We start from the raw sequence: 17,543 nt of genomic DNA, 5'->3' as shown, positions 1-17,543 counted from the left end.
TGATGTCACATCTTTCCACTGTAAGGAGGTTCCTATAATACACACCCCCTCTGTGCCGATGCCTCTGTGTCCAAGAGTGATGTGTTTATGTGTGTCAGAGAGAGAGAGAGAGAGAGAGAGACAGAGTAGCTGTGTATATGTTACATGGTGTACTAACATAATACACCAATTTAACGTCCCACTTCCCTGCTGTCATACACAATCATGCAGGCTGCAGTAGGTGCAGTATAAAAGTATGTGACACATAGTGTACGTACGCAACTACACATTCAAATTGCATCTATACACAGAGGTCAAATGCACACAGAATACCCGTTAATTAGCACATGCAGCAAACATGTGCAGATAGAGTCACAGAGATGTGAAAAATGGTGTTGTGACAAAACAGAAAAATGAACACACAGTATGCAAGCATGCACATAAGAAATAAAATGTACATGCACGCATACAATAACATGATGACAGAGTACATAATTATCCAGTTATCAATGAGACCGAGCTTCTGCCCTTCTCTGGACCACTGGAGTGTGTCATTACGTTTCCTCACAACCTCATCCGTCACACAGGCTCTCTCTCTCACTCTCTCTCTCGCTCTTTCTCTCTCTCTCTCTTTCTCTCACACACACACACACACACACACACACACACACACACACACACATTATATAAGGGAAATATCATAGCCCATTATTGTTAAAAAGTCCAAAATGACCCTGGACACAAAAGATTATGATACATCCAAGCATCTCCTCTCCTTATGACACTAGTAATGCTGCGCAAGTGTTCAGTAGCCACAACTAGTCTGCAATGGCAACTTGACCATTGAAGCTCACCAGCTTGTGTCCAGAATCCACACATCTGTCAATACACTGGAAGATTGAAGGCCAACACTAAAAGTGTAGCGTCTATCAAAACCCTGCGCCTGCCAATGTCTCAGACGGTGGGAAGAATTAAGTCTTGTTTTAATTTTTTTTAAATAACGCAGCTTGAAATGTATATGATGGTCGAGCTACATCTCTAGTGTTGCATGTGTCTGCGCTTGTTACATGCATAGAGTCTTCTCAAAATAAACTTTGGTCTTCAGAGAAAGTTAGATCTAGGAAACAAAACCTCTTAGTTAGGTTTGGAGAAAAGCACATGGTTGATGTTAACTTAACTAACTAGCGTAACTTAACTAACACGTGACTAATGAGAGACTATCTACTCAAGTGACAAGCAAGTGATAGACGAGTCACATGACTAGCGGCGACGCCAATGACTGATATACAATGACAATATGTCAACGTTTACTTTAGAATTGCGAACGTCACACGACCAGCAATGTCTTCCATGAGATTCCTCCACAGCAGTGACATTAAAGACATGAATCCACAGATAAGTGTGATATATTGAGAGCTAAACAAAATATCTAGGACTGCCATACAGTAACGTTAACTCTTGATAAACAGCAGGACTACAGCTGTGTACGACTCTCCCCCGGACACACATACACCGCAGAGAGTTTTACCAGCAGAGACAAAAAGATGCTCTTAGTTTTTTAGTTTTGACAACCAGTTCTATATTGCTGTCCATACTACACTGAGCAGATGTCAATCAGTGTCCCCCCTACGCGCTGACTCCCCACATCCCAGGCTCACGAGGCAACACCTTTGAGTGTGGCCTTGGGAGTGTGGATGTTTGATCTAAAGTGTTCACATGTGTATGTCATGTCTAGGTGTGTGTGTGTGTGTGTGTGTGTGTGTGTGTGTGTGTGTGTGTGTGTGTGTGTGTGTGTGTGTGTGTGTGTGTGTGTGTGTGTGTGTGTGAGTGACACAATTAATACCTCAGTTGCACTCAGTAATAAATTGCCATGGTAACTCTGCACCAGTCTTGTGGTTGAATCCTGTCAGTCTGGTGTATTCTGGGACCGGGAACCTGCAGCCTCTTCTTGCTCTCCCTTTATCTCTCACTTCTTTCTCCCTCCCTCTCTTTCTTTTCTCCAGTTGTCTGTCCTTTGTCTCCTATTCTGTCTGTCTCTCCCAGCCAGAAGATGAGGAGAGTATCTGTTGTCTTCTAAGTTGTGTATGTGTGTGAGCACACGCACGTCTGTGGTCCATCCGGTAGGCTGGTGTGGATTTCAGCCTTCAGCAGCCCAGTGTGGCAAAAGGAGGCTTGGGTTCCTTTGATGGACAGAAGGAAACACAGTGTGAGAGAGAGAGAGATAGAGAGAGAGAGAGAGAGAGAGAGAGAGAGAGAGAGGGAAAGAGAGAGAGGTTTGATGCGAACACACAAATAACTTTGGATTGGATATTTTTGATGTCTGTCTTCCTTATAACATTCAAATATCCAGGACCAACACTGCCCAAGTAGTTTAATTAAATGACAAAGTGTGACACAGCAGAGAGTACACTTGAGCAGTAAACAAGTAGGTTATATTAGTGTAATATATATATATATATATATATATATATATATATATATATATATATATATATATATATATATATATGACATAGGGGAGAGACAACATGAACCACCTTTAACTTGAAGTTTGTCTTGTCAAGAGTACAGATTAAAGTAATGTCTTACAATTAAGGCATCTACCATACATGCTTTCAAAAAGTTGGCAAATACTTTGTCAAAGTGAAATGTTTGTTTTGTAATAGCCAATTTACTCTACAGCCACTAAAATGTGTTAATAGGTAATGTATTAAATGGTTGGGTATCCTTATTGTTCTCTATGTGTAATTCAAAGATAGATTCCTGAATCCAGTGTTGTAAAAGTGATGTGAATCAGGTCCATTTGCCAAACTCTGTTTCATTGTTCATTGCATGTTTTTTTATGTGTGTGAACATGCATTTTTAAGAATATACATAAGGATGTACATTCTTAAAAATAGGTATGACTTGTGCCGCAGCAACCAATAACTTGGTAATTACAGTCTCTAAAACCTAATACCATCAGACAGGCTCGTCTGGCATTCTCCTAACACACACACACACACACACACACACACACACACACACACACACACACACACCACACTTTTAACATTGCCCCCAGCTTCAAGCCACTACACTTCATCCTCCTGTTCTCATCCCCCCTCATCCAATCCCTTGTCCATATCTGTTATCGCTGCTATTCAATAAACCTCAGAAACACACACACACACACTCACACACAGTATGTCTGACACCCCTTTGGCGAGACACAGATGCCTTGCTCTGCTCTTTTCTCTCTTCTCTCTTCTCCCCCCTCTTACCATGTTTGTCGGCTGTCTGTCATGCAGTGACAGGCAGACATGCATCTTTACAGTTGTGTGTTGCTGGTGCACTTCCATGAGTGTGGACGCTTGTTTCTGAGGTATATCATATGACATGATAGTGTTTTAACATGTTTTACATTTAATGACATGATACCAACTTGAATAATGAATACATACAGTATTGTGTATAAATCTGGAATATAAAAATGTTAATTTCAAAGCACACTGCTGTGTTATTTGCTTTGCTTTTATCGTGTTTCAAGAAGGCTTCACCAAAATTTAGGAAATCTACATACCGTCTCCGTAGATTGTAGAGAATAAGACGTAGAGACAGAGGGAGTAAGTGAGCTGCAGAGAACAAGATATAGAAAAAAACAAGACTGTCTGCTATTATGTGATGTGACAGTAGCCTTACAGACGTATATGGGCCCACGACCTGTAGGGCCTGCAGACAGAGATTCATAGATCCAGGCCAGAGAGGCAGGCCAGCCAGCGGCCTCATCCCATGACGGAGCCTCCTCGCTGGGTTGACTGGCTGCCTGGTCTGGCCCCGAGACCCCACAAGCCCTCACCCCGCTCTCTGCCACATATGGGCTTAGAGGCGTGTGCACGCGCACACACACACACACACACACACACACACACACACACACACACACACACACACAGTGTGGGAACTTAGTGGTGACCTGGCAGTGGAATCAGGGGGTGATAACAGAATCTACCCAAACTGAACTGACCTCTAATTAGTGCTTTTGGCAAAGTGGCCCTTCCCAACACACTCACACGTAGAACCACACACATGAACACACACACATACACACATGCTTGAGGGTGTAATTTGTGTGTGTGTGTGTGTGTGTGTGTGTGTGTGTGTGTGTGTGTGTGTGTGTGTGTGTGTGTGTGTGTGTGTGTGTGCGTGTGCGCACAAATTGGCTGTGAGAACAGCCTGTGCATTGCAGACCTTATTTTTAAACATTACTGCAACACAGTGATGTTGCAGTAATTGTTCCAATAATAACATAAATGTCGATATGGAGAAATATATATACATAAGAAAATGATGAGAATGACAATAATGATTTGGAAAATGAACAATAATGAGTATTATAGTAAAGTAAAATAGTATTGTCATTTGTCCTATTTAGTTTGCCACAACATAATATATATATACTGTATATATATATATATATATATATATATATATATATATATATATATATATATATATATATATATATTGTGATTTCAGAAAGAACATGATACATATGATATATGTGACATATATGATATATTTGATATATGTAACATATATATGTTATATATATCATGTTCTTTCTGATTCCTCACTTTTTCTGCTGATTGATCACATTGTCAAACTTGTGCTAGATTTTAAACTGCTTAGCATGAACAAAACGCCCCATCATTGTTCTACCGCTCCTCAAAGCATCTTTTTCTATACATTTGAACAACTTCAGACTCTATTCATTTGATTTGACCCACAGTGTCGCTGCTCTACTAGACCTCTGCTTTCCTCTTTTCTGTTCTCCTGTTCTCCTTTCTCCCTCAATTTTCTTCTTGTTTTAGAGACACTATCTAATCTCTCCCAGGGACAGGATCTGTCTACACTGCTGAGGTCCTGGCCATATTGTATATTCATTGAAAAAACAGAGCTTAAAAAAAAGAAGCGGTGTTTAGGTTGAAAACTTCAGATTGTTTATTGATTTTTATTTGTGTTGTTGAATAAGTCTGTTTGACCATGATGTCCCAGCGGGGGCTTTGCTTGGGCCATTGCATTAGGCACACACATGCAGAGACAAATACACAAGAACATGTGCTTGGACGGCCCAGGAAAAGGCACATTTATATACACACACATACTTTGATTTAAGAGTTTCAGTTACACATTACAAAATGCATCTTGAAATAAGACATTCACCTTGACATTTTAGGTTTTTGTCACAATATAAAACAAGTAAAGAAGATTGAATATATTGAGGGCACAGTAGCACTCAAAACCACAATGGGCCTCATTCACAAATGGTGAGCTAACATTTAGAGATGTGAGCTTGTAACTCCGATGTGTAAGTGAAAGAGACGCACTTTCTTTCCCCAATCACCACTATTGAGGTGCCCTTTAGCAAGGTGCTCTAGAGAGGCCAACAGATTAAACTGTGGCTTAATTTTTCAGCTTTGAAGAGTGAATAAATTGTGCAAATGTACAACTACACTCGTGGATAAGAGTAAAATATGAAAACCCTCCATTTGATTCATCCGTGTTGTGCTCTGTTTTTTTTATAATAAATATTTAAAAACAACGTATTAATGTAATTGTTATTAATCTTAACACAATTCCACCATAAGATTCCAACAGCGGTCCCGTATCCAGCGACAGAAACAAAAAGAAAACAAAATGATAGAGCGTAATTAAAAAAATCCAATAAAACGCTCCGCAGAGGGAACGACAGAATGTGAACATTTAGATTTCCTTGAAGTCATTCATCTGCATCTCATAACAGACTGAGTGTGCTGGCCGGCTAATGATGGCGACAGATGCTTAATGCCTTCTTCACAATACTGACGCCATAAAACACAAGGCAAACAGGCGTCACCCTAAAGCGCTGTCTGTCAAGCCATCACCTTAACTACAACAGCACAATGAGTGGAGGGCGGGAGAGAACGGTACTGGATGTGTGTGTGAGAGAGAGAGAGAGAGAGAGAGAGAGAGAGAGAGAGAGAGAGAGAAAGAGAGAGAGAGAGAGAAGAGAGGGGAGAGAACATCTTGGATGGATAAAGAGAGAAAGATTAATTGACACTAAGAGAATGAGAAAGACACAATGAAAGTGTCTATATGTGAGGTAGACAGAGAGAGAGAGAGAGAGAGAGAGAGAGAGAGAGAGAGAGAGAGAGAGAGAGAGAGAGAGAGAGAGAGAGCTGGCAGATGAATGAGAAGCCTCTTAGGTAAATGGCAGGAAGTATTGCTGTGTGTCTGTCATACTGATTAAAGGTGCTGTAACTGACATACACAAACACATTGTGATAACTTTTATCAGATGTGTATATATATATATATATATATATATATATATATATATATATATATATATATATATATATATAAGCCGATAGGATATGTCTGTTTTCTGATTAACATTTGGTACTCATAATAGACCAAATAAAAAAGAAAGAAACTAGAAAATAAAGGTTAAAATAAATCAGATTTAATAGTGGTGAGACCATGAACCCACCGCTAAAGCAAAAACTCCAGTGGTAGCAAAGCATTTGAAGAGTGTTTATGATAAATAGGTTTAAAGTGGGCTGTGGATTGAGGTCGGGAACAGTTTGTGTGTGCAAAGCGTCAAAAGGAGCAAAGCATCAAAAGTATCCACCATGTCAAGAAATAGAGACATTCAAGAAAATATGTCTTCACAAAATGCCTCCATCCAGGGAGTTGATGCAAAGGATGGGATCAACTGCAATGGTAGTTAAGACTTTTACTGTGTGTTTTGTATGTGTGTGTGTGTGTGTGTGTGTGTGTGTATGTGTGTGTGTGTGTGTGTGTGTGTGTGTGTGTGTGTGTGTGTGTGTACGTACATGTGAGATAGAGACAAAGATGGGCATGCATAGCTGTGCACGATGGCATATTTATGTATGTGTGAATGGCCTGTTTGTTTGCATGTGTGTTATGTTCGTGCAGGTCTGCTCGTGTGTATGTATCACACATCTGTTGCTGTGTGCAGTAATTTGCGTTCTCAGCTTGGTGCCCTAGTAATTATTCAGACGCTACCTTTTGCTCCGACATTAAAAGCCTTCATCTGGCGGACATGAAACAGCAGAGAACCCGATAAGTCTTCAAACGCTGCCTGACGTCCAAAGAGAAGCGGGAAAGGTGAAGAGATGCATAGTGGGATAGATGGGATTGTTTTTCTCTGGAGGTTTGCTTTCACATTGCTGTTATATCTTTTTTTGCTCAAACCGCACCAGAAAATGTGTGATCACTGGATTCCAGAAAGGAGGAAAATTTAAATATTAATATTCTGAACCAGCTTTTGGAATAAATCACATATGATGGACTATGGTTTTTTGTTTCGATAGTTTAAAGGGGATGCTGGTGGAGAGAGAATAAGATGGACAGAGTGAGAAATATTTGTTATTCGAAAGGTTAAAGTGGCAGGTTGCTTCATGGAAAATCAGCAGATTCCTACTGTTCCTACAGTCTAATGTGTTTGTGTCAAATAATGTAGGCCTACACTGAAGTTAGTCACATGTGGAAAACAGCCTGCAACCTCATTAAAATTAGCCTACATTCAGACAACCGTTGCTGTTTCTAAACTAATGTTTCTAAACCAATGGTGTGTCTAAAATGATTGTTTGAGTTTATGATTAAGTTTATCAACTTGATCATTGTGAAAGCGTTGGATAAGTTCGACACATGAACTTATTCATACTCCAGACTCAGTTCTGAAAGTTTAGATTTTCCTGAAAATAGGTTACTAAGGAAGCTGTTATCCATTGTGCAGTCTTGTCTTCATTTAGTCTGTACTGTCAATGGTGTTATAACTTCCTTTGTAAATGTCTTTTTAATTTCTCCAAAATTGTACTCATGTTTGCCACCACTACACTTTCAAATCATGCCTCAATACACATGTCCTCTTTTAGCTTTTACATCTTCATGATCTGTGTGATAATGGGACAGTGTGTGCCTGTGTGTATTTGTGCAGAGTATAGAGTCTTTTGGAAATTATTTGCAGTTTTTACAAGCCTTCTTAGAGGATTTGTGATTCTCTTTGGTCATCCATCTTTGTGTAAACTCCCACCTGCTGGTGCGGCTGAGCATTTGGCCACAGAGAGGTTAATTGATGGTTTCCTCTTCTTGACTCTTGGATCCTGTTGTGGGATGTTGTTCAAGGATCATTTGCATTGATCAACTTTGATTTAAAGGGTCTGCTACAGACTGCTCAGGCTAAGCTGTTGACATTTGATGATAAGATTGTTGTTGACCTTAAATTATACGAGAAGATGTACAGTTACATTATCTTGAAAGACATTCTTGTTTTCTTATTGTTTGAAACCCCGACATGTATCATGTAGGATTTTTTTTCTGGCACAAGTAATGATGTTTGGCTTCATAATACTGAACTGAATCCAGATCATTTTTTCATCCACTACAGAGGCCTATCAGTTAGGCTGAGTAACTGCATTTGAGGCGCTGGATTTTCTCTGATCTTTTTGCCTTCCCAAAACCAGCTGACAAGAGAAAAAGGAAATAATAATATTTGAAAGAATGTAATATTTGATCTGAATAAAATACATTCTATGACACACTGAGCAATACAGGCACCTTACACACAATTAGAATGAACTCTCTCTGGTACCCAAATGATTGCTAAAAAATATTAAAACCCAGTGTGCTCTCTGATATGTTTTTTTAGCAGAAAGATAGTACACTGTGGGGAATCTATACACTGGGTTTCCTGGGGAAAAAAACTACAGACAACTAAACTAACAATCCACACACGCTGTTTCTCAAGGGATTGTGTTCTGTGTTCCTTCTTTTTTTTCTTGTTATCGTCACCGAAACAAGTGAGTTTTTCTGCACATCCATATTCATCATTTGCCTCTGCATGAATATTAATTCAGCCTTAAAGAGGAAAAGCAGAAAAAAGCAAGACAATGAATGAGGAAAAAGAAAATATGACAGAGTATGTGCGATGACGACATGTCAGTTTCAAAGCCCCTGTGTCTCTATTCCTGTGGCTGACTTGTACCAACATGCTAATCAGCCTCTCACTGTACCCTGTTGTGGCTAATTGTGGACAAATTATCTCAACTCCAGAATAATGTATGCGCAGCCTTTCACTGGTGCAGACAAGCCAGTCAACTCAACTGCTTCTGTTTTCAACAAGCAGCTCAATGGCACCATTTAAATATAGACTTGAGTGCTGTGCAAATTATTATGCACACTTGACTTACACCATCTCATTTTCATTTTCTTGCATTTCTTTTCTTTTGCTTCTTGTTTTTCTGTTTTTCTAGTTGGTAACTGCACATTTTTCTGCTCAGTTTGTTTCTTTGTTATACTTTTTCACTGTTCCTCTCATCTTTCCCACTTCCCTCTACCCCTCTTATTGTGTCACAGTTGGGTAATGTCGCTAGCTTGTTTTGTTATTTATTGAGTTCTGTTGTAAGTAAAGTCATATATTATAATCATTTTCGAGCGGGCAGTTAAATTAGAAATAGCTTAATTACACCCTGATTGTCTTCAGTGATTGACTTTCAGTTTAACCCTCTGGGAACCCACACGAGAAAAAATCTTAGTTTGAAAATGCATTCACTCATTTGAACAGGAGCAAAATGAAAGTTTCTATGATAAAAAAAACAAACAATGAAGCACACTTTGTGTTCAAAATCTTCCCCTATGAACAACTGCTTTATTTGTGTCCTGCACTGGCTCCATTGGGAAATCTGATTGAAGAATCTGAGAAAGAGTCAGGGCAACCTACCAGATGACTCCTTTGGACTCTAATTCCCCGTGACGTGACTTAGTGCAATCTAAATGTTAAGCATTTCCCGGGGGAGAGCTAAAGGAATTTTTCATAAGATCATTACACTAGAAGAGGCTTCTGCAAAAGTCAAGAAAGGTAAATTAAGTGCACATTTCTTCTGTGCCTCAGGGCAGTTAAGCTCTTGTTTTTTATCGAGCAACAATCTACTGTAAGAAAAACAAGAAATTAAATGATGAATTCTGAAATCTTGGGTGGTTGCATTTCCTTTTAACTACAACCCTTCCATGTCTTCTGACTGAGATAATACATATGACTTAATACAAAAATAAATCAATAAATTATCATTTGCGCTTACAGTGAGATGACATAACTTCCCTTCTCTCTCTTAGCTACCAGAATCTCATTTCGTCAATCTAGAGTATAATGGTCAGCGAGAATAAACATAAAATGTATGACCTTATCAATTATGCATTTACATTCCTGTGATATTTTGTCACTTTGTATTTATTACACTCTGTGTGCATGACTGTATGCATGAGGTAAAAGACTAAATGAGGACAGAAGACCACTAGAATACAAGAGTTAAAGAGTATGAAAAGCTGGACTGTGTGTACAAGTTTTATTTGTTTATATACTTTCTGTGTGTGAGAGTACTGGATACATACGTGTACAATTTTCTCAGAACCAGAGGAGGTGGGACCTGTACAAACATGTGTTTAGTTTTTAGTTTTAACGTCACCAAAGAACAGCTTCTATTTAGACAAATTTGGATTGAGACCTGTGTGTGTGTGTGTGTGTGTGTGTGTGTGTGTGTGTGTGTGTGTGTGTGTGTGTGTGTGTGTGTGTGCGTGTGTGTGTGTGTGTGTGTGTGTGTGTGTGTGTGTGTGTGTTCATTTGTCTAAGTGTGTGCCATCTGGAAACTGATCTAAAGCATGCCAGGGTTTACTAAGCTAAAATACGCCGTCACTTTGTTGCCTCAAACACACACACGTACGGCAATATGATCTCATTCCTTTAGTTTCCAAGTGCTCGATATTTCACATTTTGAAATGATTGCTGTCTGTCTTAAATGTTTCAAAAATACTCTCACAATAATTTGGCTTGCAAAGGAAACAGGGATAGCATGATCTGACGCAGATATTTATGTTAGACAATATATTTCTAAGTGTAATGTACAAGATTGATAGAAAAAAAAATTGGTGCACACCCAAGTGAAAACAAAGGACCAGAACATTTTCAAATGTATTTATTCATGGGAATATACTTTAATTAACCTTATTGGATGAAACAAATTGGTTTGAAAATGAAGAGTAAATATTTAATTACATAAAATATAACGTCTATTGCAGGCCAGGTAAGGGGGCCTTTCCATGCAGTGCTCCTCGATGAAGCTTCCGCTTCATCCCCACATCACAATACTTGTTATCAATAGATTCATAACAGGATGGTGCTACCTAATAAATATGCCATGATGGGTGCTCTTGGCTCAGATTTATGCCCTTAATAACTCCATTTGGCATAACGCTGACACCTGCTCTGCCAGACAAAATGGAACTAAATATTTCAATCAGTGCCAAAGCACGAAGAACCTTTTTCTTTTCCCCTTGTTTCATCTTTGACTTTCCTACAGTGCTGGTAACAGCCCCTCGCCTCGTGCCCTTTACTAAACTTAAGTATCGTTCCCTCCGAGTGTCTCTTTCTCTTGCCCTCTTCTTTTTTAGAGTGGGAATTATCTGGCAGATCTCTTTTAGGTATTAGTTTATGGGCCATGACATGAGCTATGAATGAGAAACAACGAGAAAGACCTGAGAACATTAATCATAGAGCAACATATGGTAATAGACGGTTATCAATTCCCTCACACTCTGTGATTAAGGGAGGGAGAGAAGGAGGTGAGGAGGAAGGGGAATGAGTGAAGTAGTGAGAGAGGCAAGAAAGGAAAGGCAAAAGATGGAATAAAAGAAGGAGCATACGGTTGGGTAGAATGAGAGACAGAAAGAAGAAGGATGTACAGAAGGAGGAGAGTGGGATGGAGGGGAAGGGACAAGAGAAACGGTGAATACAAATTTAAAAAAATCCATGGATGTTTCCATATTGTATTATTTTTTTACAAACACAGGTGCAAGTGAAACAGGTGTTGTGTGCCAGACATCAGATTTCTTCTGGCGAATAGAATAGTAACAAATTTGTCAGCCCGTAAACAAATCAGCCGTCTTGAACTTTGTGTCTGCCAAAATATGTGAAAGTCTGTTTGAGACGAGTTGTCGTTGGTCTTGTCTGGACAGCTCTCATAAATAAGAGATGTAGACAGATACACTTAATTGTGGAACTTTTTACTTTTTATCACACAATATATACAAGAAGTATTGTACAGTGTGAACACAAAAGCACTTTGTACTAATTTTAACAAAACTCAGACATATAGATAGGCTGAAGCACCTTTAAGTAGAGGAGAAAGGAGGCCTTTACCTTATACTTCAGTGTAGTATCTGCTGATCAGAAATTACATTTATAAAAGTGTTTGATTTATATTTTACAAAGTTACATTACCTTCTGACACCAAATGTGAACATGCTTTCATATGGATTGAGTGAAAGTTGTCAGAAGTAACAGGTTATACCGTCACAATTTGCTCAGAATTACACTCAGATATACAGATATATATATATATATATATATATACGTTTGGTAGTGTGTATCTTTCCTTTTCGACAGTGAGGTATAAGCTAACTAATAATCAAAATCACTGCATAAAATCACTATATTTAATGTGTTAATCAAAAGCTATTTCTGCCAGTCAATTAAAAATGGCTAAACACTGATGTGTAAACAAGATAAGAGGACAACCTGACTTAACACCCCGCTGCATCCCTGCTTGTGGAGCCTCCTCCGGAGCGGATGGAGATTTATAGACGATCCACCCTGCTCTCATCATCGTGCGGCTGAATTATCTCATCGGTCGCATTAATCCACCGATTACATTTGATTTAATTTTCATAATAATTAAAGTGAACCATCACTAAAATTAAAAGCATTCGGGAGATGTGTGTGAGTGTGAGCTTGTGGGGGGATGGAGGCCGCATGCGCTCATAGATGAAAGAGCTGCTGTTGTGGTATTTGCGCAGCAGAGACTCTTTTTTCCTCTCTCTCTTTTCCCCAATCTTTCTATTTGTTTCACTGTCCAGCCTCCCCCCCCCACACATATACACACACACACACACACACACACACACACACACACACACACACACACACACCCCACCCCTCTCTACTCTCCACCTGCTCCAGGAATCCAGATGAAGTGATTAGATTGATAGGCGCAAAAGGGAAAGAAGGAAGGGGAGGAGTGGACAAAAATGATTAAATTAGCATATCACACACTACCACCCCTGGAAAACAAAAAATCCCAGGCCACCTAAGGGCTGCCGCAGTGCTGAAGAGCCCGGGACCTGTGAGTGTGTTTGAAACCCCACACGGCAGGATTAAAGAAGCAAAAGCCTGAGCTGGAGACAAAGTAGGAGTAAAGCCTCCTGGTGCTTGGAGACGACGTGTGTGATATCTGCATTAGGTGGCAGCAAAGATACAGTACTCCGCTTCCAGTCGACAGTGTCTTTCTCCGTGTAGAGCGCATGACTGTGTGTTTGTGTGTGTGTGTGTGTGTGTGTGTCTGTGTGTCGGGGTGTGTGTATGTGTGAGTGTGTGTGTGAGAGAGAGAGAGAAAGAAAGAGAGAGAGAGAGAGAGAGAGAGAGAGAGAGAGACGGTCAGAGGCTCATGTTTTTAATCATATTTACCTTAGTTAGGATATGGAGATAATAAAAAGACAGTCTAAGAAAAAACATAGAAGGAGGAACCTTAAATTGATTAATGCTTAAGAAAGCAGCAGTTTTGAGCAATCCCTTTAAAATAAGATTGAAAACTGTTTGTTTTTCAGCAAAATCACATTATTAATGGGAAACAAATTTCATTGAATATATATTTCCATTGGCACTGCTGAGGTCCCCTTTCAATGCTGAAAAATGAGAACAACTCATAGTTTAAAATTCACTGTTAAAATTCATTTTTGCTATGGCACTGTGTAATATGAATTGGTTGCCTTTTCACACCATTTGACCACATTACATTTCTGTCATATTCTTTCTTAGTTAGATTACTCCCACTCCATCTCCTATGTTGGTTCTTACTAACAGCCGACCAACCTCTGATTTAGAACCTCCCAGGGTAGATCAGAAACCACAAATGCAAAAGATAGACAGGGCGCTGTGCTTGAACCCACCACTAGGTAAAGACATGGTGGATTGGATGCATTCTTATCAAGAGTCAAGAAAACTTACGTAGTGCACTGCAGAAATGGCATTTCTCTGACAAGACGGAAAATTTGCCAATTCTGCATCCAGTCCAATAATTGCAGCCAGAAGCCCGGTGACAGGACAAGAGGAAACCCTGCACACAATGAGCTAATGAAATCAAACATGCTGTGCGGTTTTGCATGTTAATGCTGGCAGTGGGTGTCGATAGCGTTTAAAGATGTCAGCAGGTGGATAGCGAGATGGATGGCCCTCTGCCTGCCTTTCACTTCCCACCCCAAGGAAGTTAAACAGCAACTGCCTTAAATAGAAAACTTCAATATCTATTTACTGTAGAGAGAGGGAGGGAAGACTTTGAGGGGAAAGATATAATGGGGGAATGGATGAGAGAGGGAGAGAGAGAGAGTTAGAGAAAGAGAGGGAGGAAGAAAAGAAAGAATTGAAAAAGGCAATAAGTCCCTGACCTCAAGTGCACATTGCGACACATTGACGCCGTTGTCATTTGTTAATCAATAGAAATGCTATACAGGCTATACATTTAATGGCAAGAGATTGGCAAACCTATAACAAACTTAAGGGTAGACTCAGACCACGGCCTTTTTTTCCGTTCGGTTAATTTACAACCTCAATGACTTCAGTGCCGAGGGAAACATGACTTTGAGTCTCACATCACTGCCACATCGAAACCTCTTAACTTCAGGTCTGGCTTTAGATTTTATTCCTTTTATTCCTTTTATTCCGCTTGGCAAATTTCAAATGTAAAACAAAACTAAACCAGTCTGAGTTACAATGAATGACAAATATAGGAGCAGATGAGAAGAGCATTAGTCTGATTCTGTAAACATGATTACACACTCCAAGATTTCTGTTCATGTTGAAATCCTTGCAGTGATTCTTTTTATTCACTAGAATATAAACAATGAAAGCCATGTTTTACAGAACTTAATGCTGAGGACACAGTTAGGTTTAAGATACACAACTCCAATTGAAAATGATAAAGTTATACTGTGTGTGTGTGTGTGTGTGTGTGTGTGTGTGTGTGTGTGTGTGTGTGTGTGTGTGTGTGTTTCATTGTGCAACCTTCCCTCATTATGCTCCATCTTCATTAATAACATCTATACTTTTTAATTTCTTCTGCAGGGCCTAAATTAAATGTGTCATCCTTCAAAACAGATTGGGTAGGTCTCACATGTCCTCTCTCTCTCTCTCTCTCTCTCTCTCTCTCTCTCTCTCTCTCTCTGTCTGTTGTCATGCACGCACACAAACAGAGAGGCGCTTTGGGATAATTTACAGGATAAATAAAGCATTTCTCCAATTAGTCTTAAGTCAAATAAATTAGTCATAAATTCAATCAGCTCAATTTTATGGGGTTAAGATTCATGATGTTGGTCTCGGCAGAAATATATTATCTAGGTAAATATATTATATTAGAAACAAGGAGTAACGATAATATGGCACATGGTAATCAATGTTGGGAAAGATTACCGAGACAAACCCAAGAAAAACCTCAATGTAGTTTGGACTGATAACTTAAATGATTCAAAATAATGTGGCTCCAATTAGGAGAAATAAAAACGTAATCACAAAAAAATTATATTGTTTATAGAACAATTTAAGTCAAATTGTAAGAATGAATTATATCTTTCAGATATAGGTGGCTACATTAACAAATTATTCCAGATTCCAGACAAAACTGAACATCTTAACAATCATTTTATATTCTAAATATATATGTTTTGTAATGTATTAGTCCTCAGAGAAGCTCATCCACCTGAGTTAAAGTTACCCATGGGTTTTTTGATAAACACGCTAAAAAGAAAGTCTGGTTCATCCAAGCTGACAAAAGTTAAGTCTGCTTTATAACAATACATGTAATGTGTGTATGTGGAGGCAAGGTGTAATCCTGGGGCGTAGATAGAAGGCCAGAAGGAGGAGGAAAGAACAAACATCTGTGTTCCAACTGATCTCCTCATCTTCTTATGTGTGCGTTATGTGTGTTGTTGTTTTACATTACAAGTGTCTTCTCTACCTGAGCAGTCCGCCACTATTTCTATTCCTCCCTATTTCATTCTTTCTCTCTGTGCTGGTGCATTCATCCTTCTCTGCGAGCATGGCGGGGTGCAATCACTTGTCCTCGTGTTCATTGCCGTTTCTGTCCTCTGTCTGTTTCTTTTGCACTGTGCTCTTTTCTCTGCCTCTCTCTCCTCCTACTCTTATTGTTGGCCGTTGTTCTCCTCCCTCTCCCCCTTTCTCCCTCACCCTCTTGCTCTCGCGCTCCTGTTCTGTTCCCTTTGTGCTCGTTCTGTCTCATGGGCCCTGACCTGCCGTTGTGACCCCACAGAGCCGCGGTGACTTTGGTACACAGTACAGCCCAGTTGGTAGAAGTCAGTGCAGAGGCTACAGATATGAGCAGCAAACTTTTCCCCTCTAGTCAGCATAAAAGTATGTGTGTGAATAGATCCTGTTGCATGCAAGTCCTCCATCTCTCTCAGTATATGCGTGTGTGTGCGTGTGTGTGTGTGTGTGCGTGTGTGTGTGTGTGTGTGTACATGGTGGATCCTGTTGCATGGCAGTCCTCTATCAGTGTCTGCCTCCTGATCTGATTGATTGTTCTGGGTAAATTAGGACTGGGCGCTGGTGATGGGGACAGGAGTGAGTTACACCCTTCACCCCTGTCCTTGCCCTCCACCCTCTTTTCCTTCTCCACCTCCGCGTGGCTGCTTTTATCGTCTTCCCCCATGTCCTCGTCCTCTCCCATTAACCTGTTCCATCTCCTGCATTTTCTGTTACACATCCCTGTCTTCTGTTGCTTCTGGTGCATCCTCTCCAGCCATCAGTTACACCTCCCCCTCACCCAGGATGCCCAGTAAGCACAAACCGGAATTTCAACGTTGATTTCTAGTTGAAAACTGTGTAATATTCGGTATGAACGTCTAAGACCTATTTTCGGTGCCTTTTCAACCGGCTAAAATACATACATCATACATACAATATTACAACATCAATGTATCACAAAACACCAATTTGTTTGAAAATACCGATGATTTGTTAATTTGTAAGTTGAAAGAGAGAGGATGTTGGTTACGTGAAAATATTTCTTCAAAGTCATCTTACACTCGTGGTCTACCCAAAGACGTAATTTGAACGCATTTAATGTTTCATATAAAACATAATAAATATGGAATTATAGACTGTGTGCTGTCAACAAGAAGCTCTCAGGACCTGATAATGAGAGCAGTGTACATTCTGTCTGCGTTCATGTAAAATACGAGTGTGTGCTTACTGCGTCTACTACTTTGAAAGTAACACTTCCAACAACGCAAAACGAAATTGGTACTTTGTATGATGCTCACGATTGCGGGCTAGGCTGCTGGCTTTTTTCAATGGAAAAATACTCGTATAATACAATACCATCAGAGTACAGTACAATCAGAATGCATACTTATATTACAAATGCAGTTGAATGTTTGCTGTAAAATGTACTTAT

The sequence above is a fragment of the Taurulus bubalis genome (genome assembly GCF_910589615.1).
Source record: "Taurulus bubalis genome assembly, chromosome: 4".
NCBI classification, from domain to species: Eukaryota; Metazoa; Chordata; class Actinopteri; order Perciformes; family Cottidae; genus Taurulus; species Taurulus bubalis.
This window is presented reverse-complemented; position numbering follows the sequence as displayed.